The sequence below is a fragment of the Mus musculus genome, chromosome 18 (genome assembly GCF_000001635.26).
Source record: "Mus musculus strain C57BL/6J chromosome 18, GRCm38.p6 C57BL/6J".
Lineage (NCBI taxonomy): Eukaryota > Metazoa > Chordata > Mammalia > Rodentia > Muridae > Mus > Mus musculus.
The window spans coordinates 48,283,099-48,308,051 of record NC_000084.6 but is presented as its reverse complement, the minus strand read 5'-3'; the positions used below and the strand labels follow the sequence as shown (position 1 = coordinate 48,308,051).

General features: G+C 36.2%; 1 long non-coding RNA gene across 1 annotated transcript in view; it reads right to left on the bottom strand.

Moving 5' to 3' along the window:
- Nucleotides 1-1,735: 1,735 nt before the first annotated feature.
- The window catches only part of Gm41721, a 65,773-nt gene continuing 42,555 nt past the window's right edge, over nt 1,736-24,953 (bottom strand). Inside the window, exon 3 of the long non-coding RNA XR_877387.3 lies at nt 1,736-2,774. This is a non-coding gene — a long non-coding RNA (predicted gene, 41721). The remainder of the gene's footprint in view (nt 2,775-24,953) is intronic.

The following is a 24,953-nucleotide window of genomic DNA, read 5'->3' as shown; positions in this document are numbered from 1 at the left end:
CTTCTAACTTTTAGAAATTAGAGAAAATCAACATAATTACATATAGAAATGTGGTCAAATCAAGCATTGTGGCTGTAAAGTGGGTAAATACTTTTAAACCACACAAAAAAATATTATACATAATCCATGGAAACCCATGGAAATAAGCAAAGTGTAATAGGATTTTAAGTGTCTCTAGCTGCATATGTAACAGAGGATGGCCTAGTTAGACATCAGTGGGAGGAGAGGCCCTTGGTTCTGTGAAGGTTCTATGCCCCAGTATTGGGGAATGCCAGGGCCAGGAAGCAAGAGTGGGTGGGTTGGGGAGCAGGGCCTGGAGTGGGTGGGGTGGGGATTGGGAATTTTCAGAGGGGAAATCAGGAAAGGGGATGACATTTGAAATGTAAAAAAGAAAATATCTAAGAAAAAAAAAAAGAAGATTAAATGAATGGTACCAAGTTGTTCTTCTGAATGTTAATGGGTGGATTTGGGGTTGTGTTTCTGTTTTGCTTTGGTTTTTGGTCTTTGGTCAACGTTCTCTGTTAAAGATTCTACAGGATTATAGAATTCTTTCTCTATGTACCTCTGCCATTTTAACCAACTACCACTTGAGGCTAATGGCTATGAGTTAGAGTGACATCACCTCTGACAGGCTTTCATTTGTGGTACATCACACTCAAAATCATGACTTGTAATATCCAACAAATTGGGGCTGAAGAAGTAGCTATATGAGACCTGGAGGTGACAAAATAAGTAAATGACTATAACCTAAATGATTCCTAGAGGACTGATTTATTATTATTAGAGGTTACTCATTAGAATATTACTCTTTAAGTACAGCAGGAACGTGTGTGAAGTAGGTAGGTTTGAGTCAAAGACACAGGAAATTTGAAAAAGTCTGAGAGTGTAAGAAATGACACTTTAACCCTTGTCCTGATGTTTCTTTTTACTTTTCTTTCTTTTCTTTTCTTTTCTTTCTTTCTTTTTTTTTTTTTTTTTTTTTTTTTTTTTTTTTTTTTGTTTGAGACAGGGTTTCTCTGTGTAGTCCTGGCTGTCCTGGAACTCACTCTGTAGATTAGGCTGGCCTCAAACTCAGAAATTAGCCTGCCTATCCAATGTTTCATAATGACCTCCATATAAGCCCTACTAAGTATAGAAGACCTAGAAATCTGATTGACCTATTTTTTTTCCTTTGGGGTGTGATAATGGTTTCAGTGACAGAACTAAGAAATCTCTTTGTCCCTATTTAAAATACCTTTGAATATTTAAATAAAATTACTAAAACATCTTGATACACCTTTACACATTTTCCTAACCTATCATTTTAGGGTACTGCTATCTATTATTATATGAACAAACTTGTAACACAATGTTAGTGGTTGTGAAATTAGACTAATGGATCAGTGCGGTTCGAATGACATGGCCCCTACAGGCTCATGCACTTGAAAGCTTAGTAGCAGTTGGTGGAAGTGTTTGAGAAGGTGTTGGAGATGTGGTCTTGTTCTAGGGGTGTGCCACTAAGGATAACCTTTTAGTAGTCAAAAGACTTGTGTCACTCCTAGTGTGCTCTCTGCCTTCTTTACTATTTAAGATGTGACTTTTCAGCTGTTCCTGTTAGCATGCCTTTGCTCTGCTATCATGTATTTCGAACCTTTGGAATTGTAAGTCTTATTAAGCACATTAGTTAAGAAGTAGCCTTGGTCACAGTAAGTTATCACAACAATAGAAAAATCACCAAGACAACTAGTTTTCTGGGAGTCATACATTTATGCTAAGGAAAATGATCTTTAATGAAAATTTTAACACCCACAGTGATCATACAAAGGAATACTTTATTTCATATGAGTTTTTTTTTCCCCCCAGAACATCACCCTTCAAATCACAGCACAAAAGATAACACAGACTCAATGTAGCATTGCCTTCAAGACTAGAGATATTTCTGTGTGGAACTTTTCAGCACAAACAAAAGAAGAGTCATTGAACATTACTGCCCCACTACAGGTGGATAATAAACAGAGTTAACTATTTCTATAAGCACATTTGGACCTCGTCTGAGTTAAATTTCTACAAAGATCTAATGATTGCTGAGAAGGCAAGATAAGTACTGTTTTCCATTGTGCTGTTTACAAAGTAAATAACAAGTAACCAAGGTCATTTAAGACAGCAGCAACAAGTCAGTCACTACCAAGGAGGTAATCAAGTGCCAAAAATAAAATAAAATAAAATAAAATAAAATAAAATAACCCCTTTTCCTCAAATCTTACACAGAAGCTATGACTCAGAAGAGTCTCAAGATGGCATGTAATAGGAGCCCAGTTTCCTACTGCACTCTAGTTGAACCCTTTTCCATTGAAACAGCAGCTGCATAGTTGCATGTTGAATTAAAGGACTATTGGCAAGTGCTAGGATGCACAGAGAATGGTCAGATAAAATCCAGACATCCTGGATATTGAATACCAAGAGTAACACAGTACCCTGACAGGGAGGGCTCCACAACAGGATTGTGGGATAGGGAACCATTGAGCACATCTTTAAGTGAAAAATACAAGCACAGGCCATCTGCACACACAGAAAATGGCATCTAATAACACATAACCAGCAGACAAGGGACCTGGATCTTGCAGAGCAAGCTGGTACTGAAGATGCTCTCCACAGTTGCCAGCATGTTCTTATAGGATTTAGGTCAGGGATCATATCAGGTGACGGGCCATGTTGTGTGAGCTCATTGTTTCGCGGATCGGGGCTGCGTTCTTCTGTCTTCGGATGCTTTCCATCCTGCCTCTGGGGACAGCTATCTAGAGAGAATACAGAAGCACAGAAGCGATGAAGAAGCATCTGTGAAGAATTTTGTACAGCATAAGAGGGGTCTGAAATTTAGAGGCAAGCAGAAGTTGCTTTCTTTGTAATTGGCAGTTCTATGGTCTGTCCTTCCAAAGCCTGGACAGAGAGAGTCCCTCACAATGCTTAAGGGCCTTAGTGTTGTGCTGCTAGGACTGACAACAGTTCCCTCTGTGCACTACAGCTCAAGAACCAAAAGTGCTGGCAATTCTCCAGCACACGGGGGGCTTTTGCTTCAACATCACTTTGTAGACCTGTGTCTCAAGTTAGGAAATGATCTCATGGAACCCAGTGGATCTAGAACCTGCCAGTGGCTTTGATTTTACCAGAACAATATTAGAGATATTCTCTGGTGCAGTTCAGAACTCAGAGACATATATGTCTAAGTTGGGATGTAACAGTGACTGCACTTCACAGGAATCATATAAGAGGGTCACTCTCATGTACTCTGCAGTGTGGGGACCTTCATACCCATAATTGGATGACGTTCATTTTAAACCTCATAGGTCTGGGATCAATCAGTGATTGTCATTCTCAGATACATGATCCTTGTCTTACTTAAGCCTAAGATCTATCTTTGTTCTTAATATTTAAGTTCACTTTATCGAATTGAAAATAATAGACTACACTACAGATGTACAAAAACTCATTTAAGAAACTAAAAAGTATGAAATGTAAAACATGCAAAGGGAAAAAATTCCCTAACTATGTACCCAAATTTAAATAATATCTGAGATGTCTCAAATATATCTTAAAATAAAAGTCACAATAAAACTTAGTGACATGCAAAAGATAACAACCTTATTAGTAAAATGAACCATAATTCTACAAAGTAGTAACTTTAATCAACAAGGTAAAAAATAAAAATAAAAAGCTTCTACAGAATATTTGATGATGGAAAATTATCTCTGTAGTTACAGACTAGTTCCATGAATTAACAGTGAAAATAAAAAATCGAAGGAATAAAGAAATCCAGTGAGATCTGCATCCAAAGAACAAAAAATATGAAGTGTTAAACGCTGACACCATTGCATACACTAGCAAGATTTTGCTGAAAGGACCCAGATATAGCTGTCTCTTGTGAGACTATGCCGGGTCCTAGCAAACACAGAAGTGGATGCTCACAGACAGAAGATGAATAAAGTAGAAAAGAATGTAAAACTATAGTTCATAAAATAATGACTAAATACATTTCTCATTTACAAAGAGGTATGGACACCCATTTTCAAGATATTCAAATAAACCCAGCCAAACTCAGGTAAAACACACTTCAATGAGAAAAACATATAGTTAAAATGTCAAAATACCCAAGATATAAGATACAATTTGCTAAACACATGAAACTCAAGAAGAACGAAGACCAAAGTGTGGACACTTTACCCCTTCTTAGAATTGGGAACAAACCACCCATGGAAGGAGTTACAGAGACACAGTTTGTAGCTGAGACAAAAGGATGGACCATCTAGAGACTGCCATAATCCATCCCATAATCAGCCTCCAAACGCTGACACCATTGCATACACTAGCAAGATTTTGCTGAAAGGACCCAGATATAGCTGTCTCTTGTGAGACTATGCCGGGTCCTAGCAAACACAGAAGTGGATGCTCACAGTCAGCTATTGGATGGATCACAGGGCCCCCAATGAAGGAGCTAGAGAAAGTACCCAAGGAGCTAAAGGGATTTGCAACCCTATAGGTGGAACAACAATATGAACTACCCAATACCCCCCAGAGTTCGTGTCTCTAGCTGCATATGTATCAGAAAATGGCCTAGTCAGCCATTAGTGGAAAGAGAGGCCCATTGGTCGTGCAAACTTTATCTGCCTCAGTACAGGGGAACGCCAGGGCCAAGAAGTGGGAGTGGGTGGGGGACTTTTGGGATAGCATTGGAAATGTAAATGAAATAATTACCTAATAAAAAGACAAAATAAAAAAAATGTCAAAACTTCACAATAAAAAAATACACAAAGATTAAAATTAGAAAATTGGATGAAGTAAATGGAAATCAGGAAGAGAATATCAGACAAAGCTCACTTTAAATGAAAAACTGTTTAAAAAGAGACAAGTTCATTGTGTATTTTTCAAAGTATCAAAATAGCAATAGATTCTCAAAGTATAAACATATGTACACACATAAACATGGATATGTTTATGTCTGTATAGAAAGTAAATATAATTTAATATAAAGGAAAAGGTATACTTGAACACCACATAAAAAATGATATTGCATAGTCTGAAGCCAGGTCTCAAATAATCTAAGAAAGTATGTCAAAAGCTTAGAAAATCTATAGCTAAACAAATGCAAAACGAATGGAACAAGTTAACTTACAGTAATGATAAGTACAGACATAAATAAAATAAAAGGAAAATAATACTAAAGATCAACAAAACAGGGTAGAAAGGATAAACAAGGCTTTAGCTTGGGTAAGCAACTAAAAACAATGAAGACCAAAATAAATGAAACTAATCATATGAATAGGCATTATAACTGAAACCAGACATGTAAGAAAATCACAAAAATTACTGTGAGGAATTATAGAAGACTGAAAAATCTATACAAAAGGAGGAAATGTTTTATTTATTATTTATTTATTTATTTATTTGTGTTTGTTTGTTTAGTGGGTCTTTGAGGGAGGGTTTCTCTGTGCTACAGGGGCTTTCCAGGGGCTCACTTTGTAGAGAAGGCTGGCCTCAAATTCTCAAGTGGTGGGATTAAAGGTGTGTGAAGCTACTGCCTGGCTCCTTGTTTAATTATAAGACTTTTATATATGCATCTCTGTTTGATCAAATCCACTCTTATCTCCTCCCCTATAGTTCCTCTGCTATCCCTATTACTTTACCCTCCCAATTTCAAGCATTCTTCTTTTAAAAAAACCCACTCAGTCCACTTATGTTCCTGGGAGTCACACCATCTACTGGAACATGGGTAACCTTTCAAGAGCCACATACCTAAAGAAAATTTAATCCTCTTTAGACATTAGCCATCAGTTTCCAATAGCTCTTCAGGTCGGGGTGGGACTCTATCAACCTCTCCCCTATCCATGCAGAGATTTTATCAGGCCTTGTTCACACAGTCCAAACACTGTGAGGTTTTTGTGCAACTGATCTTACCTGTCTGGAGAATATTGCTTCCCTGCATACATTTAACACCTCTAGCTTTTATAGTCTTTCTTTTCCTGTTCCATGATAGATAGCACAATAGCTTTGTGGGGAAGGAACATGATATGCTATCCATGTAAACTTGATCATTTCATAGTCTCTTACTCACTGCATTGTATATCAGTTGTGGATCGCAATATCAACTGCCATCTACAAAACAAAACAAAACAAAACAAAACAAAACAAAACAAAAGCAACAAAACAAAACCCGTTCTTGATTAGGACCAATAGATGTGTTAGCCTATAAACATGAGGAGTAAAAGTAACTTTTATTTGCTACATGTAAATGCCATCCCGGAGGCTTAGTACTGACTAAGCTTACCTTTTCTAGTTTTTGAACTCAGGCTGACTGGTTCAACTCAGCTGTTCTAGATCAAATTCCTCTCCAAGCCTAATGATTCAAACTGCCTTCTCTTGTCTTCTGAGAGCAATTACTCTGCTAGATCTTGCAACTAACTCTGGCAATTTATTCTAATCTTTGGACTCCTTCTCATTCACTGACTGATTCTGTCTTCTCCAGAAACATATCTCTGTAAAACTGTCTCAGTAAAACTGCGGCCGCCTCCTCCCTCCTCCTCCTCCTCCTCCTCCTCCTCCTCCTCCTCCTCCTCCTCCTCCTCCTCCTCCTCTTCCTCCCCTCCCTCTCTCTCTCTCTCTCTCTCTCTCTCTCTCTCTCTCTCTCTCTCTCTCTCTCTCTCTCTCTCTCTCTCATGCTTTTCTTTCCTGTGATGTTCTCATGAGAGTTGGGCGTATCTTATCTCAGACTCATTCTGTTAAATATTTCTTATGTATCACTTTGTCTGCCCCTCAGCTGAATGTTAACTTGAAACGTGGCTATTTTATTACACTAACATTACACACACTCTTTGGGATTAAAGATGTGTACTAGGGACATGTCTGCATTCAGGCCAGAGGGATCAAAGAAGTGCAGCATGCATTCCAGCCAGTTCACACAGATCTAGGTCTTTAGATGTGATCCCTTGACAAAGCAGCCATATTTTAGATTAAAATTCCTCTAAAATAAAATAAGAAATTATAAGGCAGTTTAATATTATGTCCATTTTGCAAAATAATGGTACAAGGTTCTTTCCTCAGACTATGACCTAGCTAGTCACAAGTTTTGGACCCCGTTTATGGTGTCAAGTACGAGTTCCGTCCGGTAGAGCTTGTTTTAAATCCAATAAATGGTTGGTTTTCCCCATAAAATTCATGCCACTAGTACTCCAACACAGTCATTACTGTAGCTCCCTATGACTCACAGCTAAATAAGAATGTTAATTACTTTCCTTTCCCAGATAGCACACATAGAAACTTTAAGCACCGTGGATGCTTGCCAGTAAGGTGAAGCTTCCAAGCCTATAATGTAGTTCAAGGGACCACACTAACGAGCAATGCAAAAGGGGGTAACCTATAAGTAGCAATCAAATTTCTGTTTAATAGCCAATAATGTTTGGGGAAAGCATTGACGCCCAATCCCTATAGAGGACCCCCATTTAAAACTCTTTTATGCATGTATGTGGGATTTTCAAAACTGTTTAGTGTTAACTGTCCTTCCTTATTCTCAATCTATAATACCCTCTAACTCCTCACTCCATTTAGTGATTTTTCTACACCATTATTCTGAGCTTCCCCTTCATACCACATGCTTTCTATACCCATCCCCTTGCCATTTACCCATGGACCAATACTTATACTTTTATTTTTATTTTACTTCAAACACATATATATCTAAATTTTTAAAGTTAGCAAACACATATGTGAGAAAACATGTAAAACTGTCCTTTCTGGATCTATTACCTCATGTAATATGGCCACTTCCAGCTCTACCCATTTCATAACTTGATTTCCTTTATAGCTGAATAATATGATAGTTTGAAAATGGAGCATTTTTATTATCCATTGATCAATTGATGTATATCTAAGTGTTTTTCTGATTTACACTCTGGTGGATCAAGTGATGGAACTTTTTGTATCCTACACATTCACTGAATGTGCTTATCAGTTCTAAAACTTTCCTTGTAAAAATCTTTATAATTATATATTTATATAAAATATTTCTGCAAATAAATGTACTTTAAATTCTCCCTTTCCTATCTATATTTCATTTGTCTCCTTCAATTGTACCTTTTCTATAGGAAAGAGATTGAGTATTATATAAAATGTATAAATTCTTGAATGCATACATCCTATGAAATTTTAATGAAAAGTAAAAAAATAAATCTGAATAGATCCACAGTGTACCATAAGACTGATGCACTAATCAAATTTCCCTGCTTGTCAAAAGCCACATGATGCTCTCAAAGCTGGAATCTATACAATGTTTTCTAAATATTTATTTATTTGACTGTTTGCATGTATGTACACATACGTACCACATGCGTGCCTAGTACTAGCATAGATAGACCAAAAGACAGCAGTAGATCCCTTAAAACTGGAATTACTAACATTTTCAAGGCACCCTATGTGTGCTGAGAACCAAACCTAGATCCTCTTTAAGAGCAGCAGGTGCCCCTACCTTTTGGTTAATTGCTCCAGTCATTCTACTCAACATTTAACTATACAAATTATTCTTATCCCATTTCCAAAAGAGTACACTGGAAAGAGTTATGCTAAATTCATTTTATGATGCAACATTCATAGCTAAACCCATAACACTACTATAGTAACAATAAAATAAAGCTGCAGATGTGTATTCTTGACTAACAAATACATAAATTCTCAATATTCAAGATGATACATCTATACACATTAAGAAACACATACCAATTAATAAACCTGTTAACAGAATGAAATAATTTAAAGTATATGATCATTCAGTACATGCATTGAAACATATTTAACATTCTTCCACTATTAAAAAGAAAAGGACTCAAACACAATCTCCAATAAATACATTGCAAATTTAAAAGTATATATATTGGAAACCCTTCAGCATGAAATTATTAATGTATCAAATCAACCAAGAGTTAATTACTTGAATGCACTGATATAGACAAAGATTTTTCAAATAGATCTCCAGAAGCATAAACAACACACAAAAAATTAGACAAGTGGGAGCACACATACTTAGAAGTCAGTGCTTGGCAGACAGAACAAGACAGAGCCAACTTTTACAAATGGAGCATTATAATGGCACAGACTTATATATTGTTGAACATATAAGAAAAATAAAAATCAGCTCATATTATGAAAGGGGTCCAAATGAGAAATACAAAATATATTATATTTTAAATGTTTTAAAGAAATCAATATAGGCATACAAAAAATACCTTGAATGGGCACCAAACATGTAGAAAAAAATTGTTACATTCACTAGTCATGTTGGAAATATGCATTAAAAACCACAATAAGATTTCATATTGCCCCAGTTAGGATGATTATTATCAAAAATAAAGAAATGGCAAATGTTGGTGAAACACACTGACACAGCATAATAGAAACTCTGATGTATTGTGTGGGAATGTGAATTAATAGAGCCATTGTTTAAAAATGTATGGTGATGTTTCAAAAACTAAAAATAGAACCACCATATAATTCAGAAAACCTACCACTAGAAACATATCTAAAGGACATGAAATTTTTATATCAAAAAATATACTCACATCCCCATGTTTATTGCAGCACTATTTACCATGGCCAAAATATGGAACCAATCTATATGCCTTTCAGGAAAAGAGTAAGTAAGGGAAATGTGGTATGTTTATGCAACTGAATATTACCCAACCATAAAAATAATGGAATTCTGTCGTTTGCAAAAGCATGGCTGAAACTGGGGAACATTGTATGTAGTGAAAGTGAGACACAGATATATAGATGTGGGTTTGCATTCATGGAGAGCAGCCAATAATTTGAGAGTAGAGAAGTACAGAATGGGGTCCGTACAGGGGTTGGGGATGGGTAAATCGATTTAGAAACAAATTAAAGGAGACCTTTAGGAATTAAGAAAAGATCCAGGGTACAGTTAAGAGATTAGTGGGGGAAGGGCTCTAGGTAGGAGTATATAAGGACATGAGCAAAGCAAAATGAACCACGTTAGTTGGTATGATTAATATATACATACTAATATGTAACAAATCTATAAATTAAAGGTATTGGAAATAAAAGAAAATAATTGAAGCATTGTTGAATGCTATACATGGAACATCCTGAAGAGCATCACATTTGGTCAGTGAGAAGTTTGATGATCTAAGTTTAAGTCCCAGAAAATGTAAGGTGGAAGACAAGAGTGGTCATCCTACAGAGGATGACTGGGTGTGCACACTGTAGCCTGTGTATTCCCCTATGCAATAAATAATAATGTAAATCTTTCATGTAATAATCAGTATATCAAGTAGCATAAAGCCAAACACGAACAATTTGTCTTGAATATTAGAACAAGCAATAAACAGAGACAAAAAGCAAATTCTTGACATCCAAGTCTCATGTTAGGACAAAAGAAATAGCTACCTCCTCCTCATAAGATTTCCTGGGAGCAGTGACACAAATCTGGAACTAGATAGGAATAACTGTGTAAGCTGTGAATTTCCCAAATGCAACTTAATTTTATATTTCAAATGAGATCAAACATGTGCAGAGTGACATAAACAATAAACAAATTGAAATGTGATAAAACTGCTTTAGTTGCTTAAAAGAATGCATGGTTGAATTGCTACCTACTGACTACTTAATCTCTAAGAAATCATACAAGATGTGTGATTGGAGGAACTTAGCGGAAGAGGAAGATGAAAAGAATACATTCCTAGATCCTACTGCTGATGTGTAATGATTAGCAGGAAGTTGGGGTGTGGCTAGCCCTCCACATGCCATAAGCATTGTGTGGAGTGAGTTCCAGGGCATTCTGGTTTTGAATTTGCTTGAGTTTCCCTCCAGCAAGATGTAAGTAACTAGGACACAGGTTTGGAGCAGGACATTTTTAGGTTGTACCTGTTGGAGTTTATGCAAAGCAAATGGCCCCATCAGGAGCTGGGAAAACCTGCAACAAAGGGGCAGGGAATGTCAAGTATTGTATGCTCATGTTGTATTAGACTTCGAAGCCCTTGAAGGGCTTATTACATCAAGTACTTCTGCATGACACTCCATAGATTTTAATTCAACATGTCTGTCTGGGGCCCAACATAGCATATTTTTATAAAGCTTATAGGTGATGTGATGCTGGTAGCCAGAAGTCACACTGAGAATGAATGCATGAGGTTCTACTCAGTGTACTGCATCCCTGCCAGATTAGTGAGCCAACTTCTTCAGTTCCTTCTGGTGTGATCCATTCTTTCCAGGACACAGACTGCTCTTTCCACAGTAGGCTAGCTATAAATTTGCTTTCTTACCAAAAAGAGGCCAGAAGATGATAGTGGAACTTTGCAGAGAATAAACACCAGGTTTGAACTGTGATTCAGTGGACTGCTTTTTATGGATTGCATGTGGAGAATAAAGCTTGGGACAAAAGTGACTGCTGTCAACCCACAACACATGAGGGAATCTAGAAGACCAACCATCTCTCTCTTGAATCTTAAGCCAAACCATTTTTTACTGAAAAGATTTCTTTTCTTTTATTCCACTATACAAGGACATATTTTTATGAACTAAGAATAATTATCTAAATAAAATCAAAATCCTTTTAAAAAGTTGACCATCAGAATGGCTAAGATCAAAAACTCAAGAGATAGTACATGCTGGCAATAATGCTGGAACAAGGCAGACACTTCCTCATTGCTGGTGGGAGTGCAGACTGATATATCCACTTTGGAAATCAATTTGTCATTTTCTCAGAAAACTTGGAATGGTTCTACTTAAAGACCTAGCATATACCACGCATGGCCATATACCCAAATGATGCTGCTTCATCCCACAAAGACACTTGCTCAACTGTTTATAGCAGCTTTATTTGTAATAGCCAGAAATTGGAAACAACCCATTCAACTGAAGAATGAATAAAGATAACAAGATACATCTGCACAATAGAATAGTATTAAGCTATTAAAAGCAAAGAAATCATTAATATTGCAGGCAAATGGGTGGAACTTGAGAATCTCATCCTGAGTGAGGTAAACTAGTCCCAAAAGGACATTCATGGTATGTACTCACTTATCATTGGATATTAACGAAAGTACAGGTAGCATGTTACAACCCACTGACCCAAAGGAGCTAACTAAGAAGGAAGGCCCAAGTGAGAAAGCCTGCATCTCACTTACTAGGGAAAATAAAGTAATCATAAAAAAGTTGGCTTGCAACATAACAAACTCAGTGCAGAAACCATTATATTGTGTGCAATCTAGACTATTGAGCATAGTGCTGAAATGCTTTCTGGACGTGTTAAGAAAAGTTGATATAGGATATAGAAACAATAAGAATAAACTGTTTTTTAAAGAAGCCTCGGAACATAATTCTTCACATTCAATAAAAATGATCTCTTGGGAGTTTTTGTGCTCTCTTGAAACAGTTCAGACATGCATCCTCATGTCAGAGCATATCATTCCTTCTGGAAGACACCCACCTAAAGAAAACCCAAGGTTAATAGGTAGATGGAAATATGAAGTTGCTTACCCTATTATAGCTTTTTTCTAGTAACTGTTCTTGCCTACATTGAGGTAAGAGACACCTATCCTTGTAGCCCAAAGAGTAGCTCTATTTAATTGAATAAAAATTTTAGTAATAAAAACTATTACAGAATCTGAGAAGTCAAAAACATATGACAAGAAATTTTTATATAAAAGAGAACATTACATGAGACTCGATCTGTCATTCAATATTTATTGAGCACCTGTCTTGAACTGAGAACTTTGCTTAGTACACCAAATTACAAAATGATCTAAAAAATATTTTTGCCCTCTAGAAGTTTATTAGGTGCTGAGTGGGATAATGCTAAGCAAATAATTCTAAAAACTTGATTTATATTTGAGAGCAAATGTAATCGATTTCTTATTAAAATATGGTCTTTCTGTCTTATGTAGCAGAATGCTAATTTTTGGAAAGTAAAGCCTTCGGGGAAAATTTACTGTCTGAGGCAATGATTAAATTCTATTAGAGAAACCTATACACAAAGAATTAACTTTATAAAACACAACTCATGGTCACGGAACCCTTCATCCATCACCCTCAAGAGTAAAAGTATTTTAAGGCTGTCTCCATTGGATGTAAGCTGACATTACATTAAAAGGTGGTAACAATAGAGCATACAGAGGTTATTATGAATTTATTATAATAAAATATACTGGTATATCATTAAATATAAATTTGCTCACTTATTCTTCTGAAGGTTCTAGTTTGTGAGACAAGGAGGGTAGAGATTATGAAATGACTCTTCTAGTTCTGACCTAAAAAAAAGTCAATCAGCTCACAGCTATGAAGGAGCTGAAGGACGAAAAATAAATCGGATGCAATGTGTAGAAAGAATAAGGTCCCAGAATGGAATTAATTTTACTTGATCTAAAGTGTTCTGCATATTTATTTTCAAATTTAAAAAAATATTAAAAGTAAGCATAAAGTAGTAATGCAAGTACGTGATATGGTTATCGCATTGTGAGGACAAAGAGAATGTGATGGACCACACCCATTCTCTTCCTTTCTTATTGCCTCCTTCTCTTGTCTTTTCTTTTGCATTCCCCCTCTCTATTGAACTTGCTCTTTATTCAGGACAAAAAAAATGCTGCTTTAAACAAGTATCAGCCAATTGTTTTGGGTTAAGCTATTGAGCTAGGTCGGATGACACCTGTCTTTTGCTCTTTTTTTTTTAATTTTTTAAAATATTTTTTATTATTACGTATTTTCCTCAATTACATTTAGAATGCTATCCCAAAAGTCCCCCATACCCCCCCCCCACTTCCCTACCCACCCACTCCCATTTTTTGGTCCTGGCATTCCCCTGTACTGGGGCATATAAAGTTTGCGTGTCCAATGGGCCTCTCTTTCCAGTGATGGCTGACTAGGCCATCTTTTGATACATATGCAGATAGAGTCAAGAGCTCTAGGGTACTGGTTAGTTTGCTCTTAAGGACAAAATGTTTTAAGGAAGGAAAAGTACCCAGGGAAGAAAGAGAATGGATGAACAGTGGGTACCAGTGTGGTCCAACTTGTGTGTCAATGACCAGAGCTCCCCAGGGGAGGCCAACTCAACGCCATAAGATGACTGTACTTTGTCACACTTCCTGAAAGGCTGCTACCTTAAAATATTTTGATAAATAAGTATTTCTTTCTTAATCTTTGTCACAATTAAAGAGGCAATGGATCAGTCAAAATCAGTGAGGTAAATATTAGACAGTTTTTCCTTTAACATCCATCTGAAACACCTCTAGGACTTTAAACATTAATTCTGAGCAAAAACAAAATTTAATTAAAATTAACATTAAAAATGAATCATGAGAAAGTTTTTCACTATTTTGATTTTTCTCATAATAACCCTGAAATTACAATACCAAGACTATTTTAAGACTATATGTCTCTCTTTAGGCATCCCTAAATCAAATAGAGAGGCCACAATGGCATGATCTTAATCTTGTATAATTCATACAAAAACTGTGATAAGTATATCTTAGCTCCTATTTAGGTCATAATACTGGTATTTTCATTACAAAATGACTCTCTTGTGTTCAAAACAGCATAGAAGTTCGTGGAGTTGGAAAAGGTCACTGAAACTTGGAACTTGCTTGTATAGAAAGTGAAAGGGCATGGAATTTTACATTGGCAAAATCTAGCCACCCAGTCAGGTTTTTCTTCTCCTATGAGACAGGGAAAGGATGGGCATGGGTGGGAGATGGGTAAAAAATCTTTCATTTCTTTGAATTTCACAGTAGATAATGCCCAAAGGTAGATGGCTATTCTAAATGCCAGCTTTACCTTTCATTGATTACTTCCTAGAATAATCTTTTCATAAAGGACTTCCAAAAGTAATAACATTTTATTTAATATTCAGACTAAATGGTGTAGAGTAAATAATTATGAAAGAAAGTAAAAATCTTGGGAGCATGCAAGGATCAGGAACCTATGAAACTATAGTAAAAGAAGGCTATAAATGTATCACACTTAGTAATTTTAATATTTGGCTTTAAAATTTTTCAAATATTTTAAATCTTGAAATGCTAGAATTGTGATATTTTTAAAGTAAAAATATATCTGAATTGTTCACTAAGCTGAATCCTTTATTTTTAGAGAATTATGTTACATATCTAATCTCAGCATGTTTATTCTAACTTTTCCCAATATCATTTATTTTCTTACAGTCAATTTTCATGCCAGGATATGATGAAAGAGTACAGAGAGAGATTGGCATGGAGAGAGAGACAGAGAAAAATCTTTTTCTTGCTTATAATGAATGCATTATTTCTTCCTTAGACATGTTGCTAAACCTGCTTTATTGAATATTTCCTAAATGACATTTTGAGTTTTAGTTTTCTGTTTTTGAAACATTGAAACTGATGAAACATCACATTGATGTTAGGTTTGAAGATTTGTGGAAATACTGTTACTTTTCCTATACATGTTCCATTATCTAGAGATTGGAGACACTTTTTTTTAAAGAAGCATGATTCTTTAACTATATTTTTATTGTGTGCATATCTGCACACCCACATATGCGTGCATCTGTGATGATTGATTCTTTATTTTGACCATGTGGAACCCAGTAATTGAACTAAGGTTGTCAGTCTTTATAAACATAAGTACTTATACCCAGTAAGCCATGCTCCTGTTCCTAGGCATGTTTTCATTTCAGAGAATGTAAATGCTAACACTTCATTACTTTGATTTTGTAATGTGAAGCAAATGACTTGGAAACTAAAGGCACATCCCTGTGCAGACTTTTAAGTGTGATGAAATATTAGTCAGAGACACAACAAGTGTTTGTAGAACTTGCCTGCAGCCTAGCTAGAATATAAAAGCAACTTCTCCTGCAGGTCATACTATCATGCAAACCTATTTGGAATGAACTCAATCACTCACCTGTCTTGCTGAAACTTCTAACCACCTTGAATTCTGCACCGTATCCTCTTTGACTTCCAACTCTATGACTAGTTTACTGCAGCCTTTGACTTAGTTTGTATTGATTATACTTGGAAGTGAATTTGGTCCATATGAGTTTGGTTTTTATCCAGGGGTTTTTCAATGTCAGAATGTGATGAAAGAGTACACAGAGAGATTGGCATGGAGAGAGACAGACAGAGACAGAGAGAAATGCAGAGAGAACTCAGAGATATGAGATGCTTCATAAAATGCTGTGAAACCGTGAGTAAATGAAAGTGGGGCAAGTAGTTTTCTTGGAGATTCTTTCTGAGTAATTTGAGAACATTCTACTGACTCCTCAGATTTGAAACTTACTGCTCCTAATATTTGGAGAGAACTTTCATGAGACTAATGGAAATCATAAAAACTTACATGAATAGATGGAGACCTTAACAGAAAGCTGAAAATTAAGTAACTGAAATGACATGAAAAGATGAAAATTGGGGAGTCAGATTTGAAATTTTCCTTCAATAGTTTCTTTTTGCAAACAGAATGTATGAAAGTTGGTTGTCATCAAATCAGAATATATATTGATATTATCTATAATTTTTAGAACAGAGAATTACTAAAAAGAAGAAGCAACACATAAGACTATTGATAAGTAGTCTAACATATATAATTGCAATATTAATTTTATAGAAAAAGTGGGACTATTGGAGAGTAAAACAATAATAGGTTAAAATTGAATAACAAGTAAAGGACCACCAATCTTATATGCTCAGACCATACTTTGAGTAAGCATGAAGAATTGTATATACTGGGTACATTAAAATTTAACTTAACAGAAACAAATAACAAATAGAATTTTAAAGGTTATCCAAGCTAAAAGCGCATTATATATAAAGGAGTTAATAATGACCTCAGAAATTTCATCAGAACTTATAAAACACAGAAGAAAGTAAAATCAACAATACTCCTGAAAGAAAACAAACACCTAAATGAAACATCAAAACAAAGCTTAGTAATCAGAAAGTGAAAGTAAGTTGCTTAAGTAGAAAAAGTATGAGACCAGAAAATATGACAATATAAAGATTAAAAAGTGGCAGAATTGGGGAAAATTTAAATAAATATATAAATTGTATTTTATTTTAAATCTCTTTTTAAAATAAATATATTAAAGGAAATAAACTATTTGAAGCTATAACATAAAGATGTAAAATGAATAACAATGTATAACAATGAAATAAAGGGAGAAATTTAAAAAAATATCCTGTATGCCATACAATATGTGAAATAGGATAAACCAAAGATTATTTAGAAAACCCCAATCAATAAAAGATAAATATGAATACGATTAATAAAGTTTTCATGGAGATAAAAATGGGATAACAGAAACAATGACAACAGGTCATAGAAAATGAAAGTCAGAGCTGAGAACAGGTGAGATAACCAAAAAAAAAACACAAAGCATAAAAGAAGATACAATCCAAACATACCAATGGTCACCCCAAAAGCAGTTGGTCTAAAATGACCACTCCTTCCGTACTCCTTTTGTTATAAGACATTGTTCTCTTGTGCCTGCAGGTGTCTGATGGGAAACTAAGTTCAGCATCAAAGCCAACCGCCTCTGTGTTTCTCTTCCATCTGTTTCCTTCAACTTAAAATATCATGTCAGTTATTTCTCAACTTGTCATGTAAACAAGGTTGCCCATTGAGGAAATCATGATCTCAAACCTATATTAGCCCCTTTCAAGACTGAAGGCAAAGATAGAAAACTAAGATATTTTCCTGGCAGCCTTTACAGTGTGTATTCCATACCCTCCAAAAAGGGACCTGAAAGGGTGCAGTCATTTTCTTAAACCTGATGTCAGACTGGATTAAAAAACAGTAGAGTTTTTTTAATCAAATCATCCTGGATTGAAATTACTTTAGCCCATAATAGGTACTGAAGCTTGTTCTCAATAAAGATGGATAATTTCATGAGGATTGTGTTGCCCATCATATGCAGAGTACTTCTCTGATCTTTACATGGCAACGTGGTCATAGGACTAAAGTCCTCCCTCTCTTTCCATCATGATTTTCTTTTCACTTTCTTTGACAAGTAGTCTGATCTAATTTTTGGGATGCTCTCCAGCTACATAAACACATGAAAGTCCATTTGAAAGACAGAAAGTGACTTGAACAACAAAACCATACCAAGAAAGGTACTGTTTACAAGACATATATGTAAGAGGCACAGTGAGAAAGTAGAACGGATATAACACTAAAACAAAAGCTAAAGAAAATCTGTCATATAAGTATCAAAAACAATATCATTTCAAAGCAAGGAATTGCTCAAGAAGTAAAATCAGAATTTGATATTTCAAGAACATTCTTTTTTATTGGATATTTTTTTTAATTTACATTTCAAATGTTATCCCCTTTCCTGGTTTCCCCTCCAGAAACCCCTTATCCCATATCCCCAGCTTTTGTGAGGGTGCTCCTCCACTCAGCCACCCACTCCCACCTAACTGTCCTAGCATTCCCCTACACTGGGGCTTCCAGCCTTCCTAGGACTAAGTGCCTCTTATCCATTAATGTCCAAGAAGGACATCCTCTGCTACATATGTGGCTGGAGCCATGGGTCGCTCCATGTATACTCTTTGGTTGGTAGTTTAGTCCCTGGGAGCTCTAGGGTGTCTGGTTGGTTGATTTTGCTGTTCTTCCTTTGGGTTGCAACCCCCTTAAGCTCTTTCAGCCCTTTCTCTAACTCCTCCATTGGGGACTCTGTGCTTCAACTCAACAATAACACAATACATTGTTTTCAGGAAAGCATAATGTAATTACCAAGAAATACTGTAGTTTGTGCCACAGAGTAAATTTCCACAGTTAAAAAGTACTGATATTATTCAGCAAAGAACAATGCATCAAGTCTAGTGACCCAGCCTATAGTTAATAAATAAGGTGAAGGAAGGTGAGAGGGGAGATTACATTGATATGACAATGCAGTAGAAGGGATTGCTTGTCAAAATGTTACAAGGAAATTGAGAGGGTGGTAAATCTTAACTGTGATTCAAAACTCATCAAACCGTGTACTTTAAAAGTTAAGTTTTAGTGTACATAAATTGCTCCTCAATAAACTTGGCTTTAAATGCAAAGTGGCCTGTCACAGTTGCCACTCACATCGATTTTACTGTTGTAAACCAATGAAGGGTTCACCTTCGGTACACTTTTTCACACTTCCCAGTAAGGACACCACAAGTCTCAGCCACTGCTGAGCACCTTAAAACTGCTACAGTCAACAGCTTCACACACATTGGTGAGAATTTCTGCACCACAAAAATGCACAAGATTCATTTCCCTCAATAAAACAATCAAAAGATCACACTTGCATATGTTTAAAGAGTCTATTACTGACAGAGGTTAAAAAACTCTCAAATTAAAAATCAGTTCTGTCCCAGGTAAATGGTTTATGGCCTTTGCCTTCTAGCCTTATGAACACCCTTTTAACAGAAAAAAATCCTCCCCCACATTTGATTATTTCAAGTCATTCTTTAATTATTTGATTTATTTTTAAAATACTTTATTTTTATTTTTTCTATGTGTATGTGCATGCTGTATAGTGGGGTATATGATAGGGTGCCTGTAGAACTCTGAGGAGAGTGTCTGACCTCCAGAAGCTGGAGTTATAGACGCCTGGTGGAGCCTAACTTGAGGGTGAGGACTCTGGGAGAAAAGCGAATCCTCTTAACCACTGAGTTATATCTTCTCCCCGCAATTCTTTGCTTATTTGTTTGTTTGTTATAATTTTCTCCCCTGTTTATGCTTGCAGGCTTTATAAGAGGCCAACTCTTTCGAAATTTCAATTTGAACTAAATGTGATTTCCTATTACTCTGACCCACCATCCTTATCTTCAGATTAGTAGCGGAAGGAAAAATAAATCAATAACAATAACAACCAAACCAGAGCACAACAAAATTAGCTGCCAATTTTTTCAACAATTCGTAATCATGAGAAAGCTTAACTTACACATCCACTTCCATGCTAATATTTTTCAAGTGCATTTAACATAGATTTGACCATATTGTTCATAATTTTAGGTTCAAATTATATTATTATTATTATGGCAACACTAAAGATCTTAAATTTTTAAAATTTGTGATTACATAAACAATTGGATTATCTATACTAGATCACAGTACAGTTGGCTCTCTATATCAGAAGATTCTCTATCCACAGTTTAACCAAACTGAGTAAAATATATTTTTAAATGAGGCCCTACATGATAGACTTTGTGCTCTGGTAGGTGTTTGCAAATTAAAATTTTCCAGATTTCTGTAATGAAATATAAAAGAATAAGTATGTTATCTGTATTTGCTATAAAATGTAAGGTAAAATGTAAAATATAATTAAAGTTTTGCGAAGATACTACATAAGAGCTATTTTTATGATTAAAATGTCCATTGCAGTGCATTACTGTGAACCTTAATGAAGTGATGTACCATTGGAATTTAATTCATGTTACAAATTTGATTTTATTAGATGACTCGGTTCTTCACTTAAAATTACTCCATTTCTCATAATATTAAGAGCAATAATTAAATCAGTAGTGGTGGTCTCTAAGGGGTGAACACAGCAAACTGTTTTTAGACACTTTAGGAAATTTACTTAGAACAGGTACTTAACAAATGCTTCATTATTTTAAGCACCTACAGTGCTGTGCTGTTACAGGTTTCATATTCTGCTATAAATATTTCAACATTTAATTAGATCTTATATATATTTTTGTTAACTAACACAGTCTGGTTTAAGGCAGTTGCCCTCTCTGTTGCACTAGGACAAACAAAATAGCCACTTTATTCTTCTGGGGCTGATACTGTACAGAATATATTGCCCAACCAAACTTTGAGGCTGTAAACGTTGTCCTTAGTTGAATCTCATGTGTTATTTAACATGCTCTGATTATTCCCCCAAATCCCAAACTTGCAAAAGGCAGAAACAGAGGCAGAGCAATCTAAGGAATCATTCAAGAATAGCATGTTTGAGGTAAAGAAATTGATTTAGTAAGCACATTTTAGAATTCTTGTCGACTGCTCAAACTGAGTGCTCTAGATAATGCATCTTCTCCTCTCCCCTGCCTTTCTTCTTTCCTGCATAGCCATGTCTGTGTTGGGGAATCTAGGTACAGGAGTAAACTGTCAACCCCAAGCTTCAGCAGCATCCACTCTTCTCTAACTCAGTCCTGAGGTTCCCCAGCTGCTATCCCAAGGGATCCATTCTTGAACCTGTTCGGCCATACTGATGCAGGAGGAAACTTGCCAAGGCTGTAAGACAGAGTCTGGGAGGCAGTGGAGATTCCATCCAAAGGTGATATATATTATATATGCAACATGCACTGAATTGCTCACCGGATTGTAAGGTTAATTGGATAATTTATGGTATTTCCTTGAAATAAAACAATGATCAGAGAGAATTTTTCTCAAACAATTGGAATCCCAGATAACAAGGGAAAAATTGTGTTTACTCAACTGCATTTTATACTTCCCAAGTGATTGTCTAAATAGAGGGGGTTAAGAGAAACAATATTTGAAATGTAAATAAAGGGAAGAACAAAATGCACAAGTCTAAAATAATTTTAAAAGGGTTCTAAAATTATTGAAAACTAAGAAGAGTAACTCTGTATTGAAAGATAAAATACTCCAGACTGCCTGTTTTTATATTATAAGAAAAAAATCTGGCAGAAATGCATGCATGATTGAACAAAATAAAAAAATTAAAAATAAAAATAAATAAAAAATGGAAAGGTATTGACTTAGAACAGTACTTCTCCAACTGGGGGTCTATAGATCCCTTCACAGGGGTGGCATATCAGATATCTTGCATATCAAATATTTACATTATGATTCATAATAGTATCAAAATTACAGTGATAAAATAACAAAATAATTTTATGGTTGGGGGTCACCACAACTTAAGGAACTCTATTAAAAGTTCCTTTAATTAAGAAGGTTTAATTGAGAATCACTGCTTTAGAAGAACATTGTAGTATAAAGAAAAAAATTTAAAGAAAGTTGCCTCCCTGTTTTATTGTTGAAACACATAGGTGAAAATATTTATTTTAACAGTTCCAAAGTAAGGCAAACGGTTATTTGTTTGTATTGAATCATTTACAAAACCACACTCTCAACACTTGCATATCTCACAATATATAGTTATATACTCCTATATACCTTCTTTGTTAATGAAGGATGCCATTCAGTTCATGGGTACCAAAGTCAATGCTATTCACTTGGACTTGGTTTCTGGAGGTACAAAAGTCAAGAAGCTATCTTGAAAGACTTTTCCTATTACAATTCTCTAAAGAGTGAGTTAAGTCCTCAGTAATTATGTTAGTGACATAGGCCCATCTATATCAACTACCCCAAATTCTCAGTTCCATGGCATGAGAAAACATCCCTGAATTGAGTCTCAGATGGATGACAAAGCCTTATCATGGCACAAATACAAATGTTGATAGTGTTAAGAAAATATCCACCCGTGGGGCAGTGGGTGTGGGGGGAAAGAGGGGATTGGCTAGAGTTCTGGGCAGGCAGACACAGGAGGACTGCGCATGCTTTCCACATGGCCCTGGGTGGGCATCTGACTGTGTTAAGCCACTGACACCACACTGCCAGTGGTGTACAAGGGGCAGCCCCAGGTACCAGGTTCTCAGCTTCCAGCATTCCAGGCTGGATACTGCGGAGGAGCTGAGGACAGAATAGGGGCCCTGGGGCAGCACTTGGACCCGGGGGTGAAAGGAGGAGACGGTAGGGGGAGAAGCGGCGCTGGATGGTTCCCACAAGGGTGAGAGTCCTTGGTCAGGTCTGTGGCTGGAGCACAGGATGGCCTTTTGGCAGGAGAATAGATATGGCTCGTTAGGAGAAAGCCTATCCCATCTTTCAAGGCCTTGATGATCAGAGACAGTCTATGGTTTTAGAGCTTTATTGTAGAAAGGCAGGGAGAAAGGAGAGAAGGTAGAAAGAGAGAGGGAGAGGCTAGCCATGGCCAAGTCGAGAGAAGCGGAAGGGGAAAAAAAGGAGGGCTAGAGAGTAAGAAAGCATAAAGAAAACGAGGAGGGGCCAAACAGCCCCTCTTATAGTGGGCTGGGCTATCAGGCTGTTGCCAGGTAACTGTGGGGAGGAGCATACCTGGCTATAATCAGGTAACTGTGGGGGTGGAGTCTAGCCAGAATGCCAGAAGCTTGGGACATTGTATGAATGCCTGATAGCCACAGACCTCTCCTGTGGGGATTGTGGGGGCAGTAACTTCGACAAGAGCCAGGAGTCCAGGAGACATGATCAAATGCCTTCTGTCTCATGTAGGTGGAAGTTACCACCCACCGGGTCCCACCAGGGTTCAAGACCTAACCTCAACTGGAGACCAGGCTGTCTGTGCATAGCCCATTGACCCACATCCACCATAACTTTCTCCCTCACATATTATTTATGGCCCCAAAACTGCTTCCCTCTATAGACTGCTCCTTCCAAGATAAGCCAAATCTACCTCCTGTTCAGCTGTATGCAAAGAGAACATCTCCTTGCGAGACTGTATATAATAAATACCCCAAGCTTCCCTGAGATGGGGTAGGGGACTTTGGGGATTCTCTATCAGAGACCCTTAACTATCTAATCCTAGTACTTCTAGATGTGTGCCTGTGGATTTGACTGCTCTTCATTTCCTCAACACCCTAACAAGTATTCAGTGAGTACATACCATGTGTATTCTTTTGCGATTGGGTTACCTCAATCAGGATGATGTTTTCTAGTTGCATCCATTTGCCTAAGAATTTCATGAAGTCATCATTTTTAATAGCTGAATAGTACTCCATCGTGTAAATGTACTAAATTTTCTGTATCCATTCCTCTGTTGAGGGACATCTGGGTTCTTTCTAGCTCCTGGCTATTATAATTAAGGCTGCTATGAACATAGTGGAACATGTATCCTTGTTATATGTTACAGCATCTTTTGGGTATATGCCTAGGAGTGGTATAGCTGGATTCTCAGGTAATACTGTGTCTAATTTTCAGAGGACTCAGGACTATGATGGTTTGAGTAGATTTTTCTCCTATAGAATCATGTATTTGAATGGTTGGCCCATGGGTTGTGGCACTATTATTAGGATATGTGGACTTATTGAATGAGGCATAGCATTGTTACTGGAGGTGTGTCACTGTGGAGATGGGGCGTTGATAGAATATATATATATATATATATATATATATATATATATATATATATATATATATATATATATTTCAAGCTATGCCTAACGTGAAACACAGTAGTCTCCTTCTGGCTGCCTTTAGATCAAGATATAGAACTCTTGGCTCCTCCAGCATCAAGTCTACCTACACAATGTCATGCTTCACACCAGGATGGTATTGGTTTGAACCTCTGAACCTGTAAGCCAGATCCAAGTAAATATTTGCTTTTATAAGAGTTGCCATGGTCATAGTATCTCTTCACAGCAACGAAACCCTAAGACAAGGTTCTAAAATCATGTGGCACAAGAGTATGCTATTAAAATCAGGGTAGAAGATGAATTAAAAGATATTGATGGGCTCATGGAAAAATATGAAAACATCCCCAAAGGATAAATATATATGCCAAGCCAACAATAAAATTACAACACTGATGAACTAAAATGGGAACACTCTGAAGGGCATCCTCCCTCTAGATCTTCTCATTTTCATTTCAGGATCAGATCAATAGAAGTTCTGGGTCCTGAATGAACAAATCAGATCTCTTTTGAAGAAACCATTAGTAAGTCAGAGCTAGATTTCTCACAAGTTAATTCAATGAAATGTGGCTATGTTAAAAACTCACTTACAAAACATACCATAAATCAGACTCAGCAGAAATTAAGAAAGGTAATAACATCAGACATTAAAAAAAAAAAACTGTTAGGTATTGAAAATACCATAAAACTATAAAACATTAACAGATTCAATAGAAATTTTTCTTAAAAAGTGATAATTTTATGAGATTGACTGAGAAAATAATCAAATGAAATTATAGAGCAAATATCTGT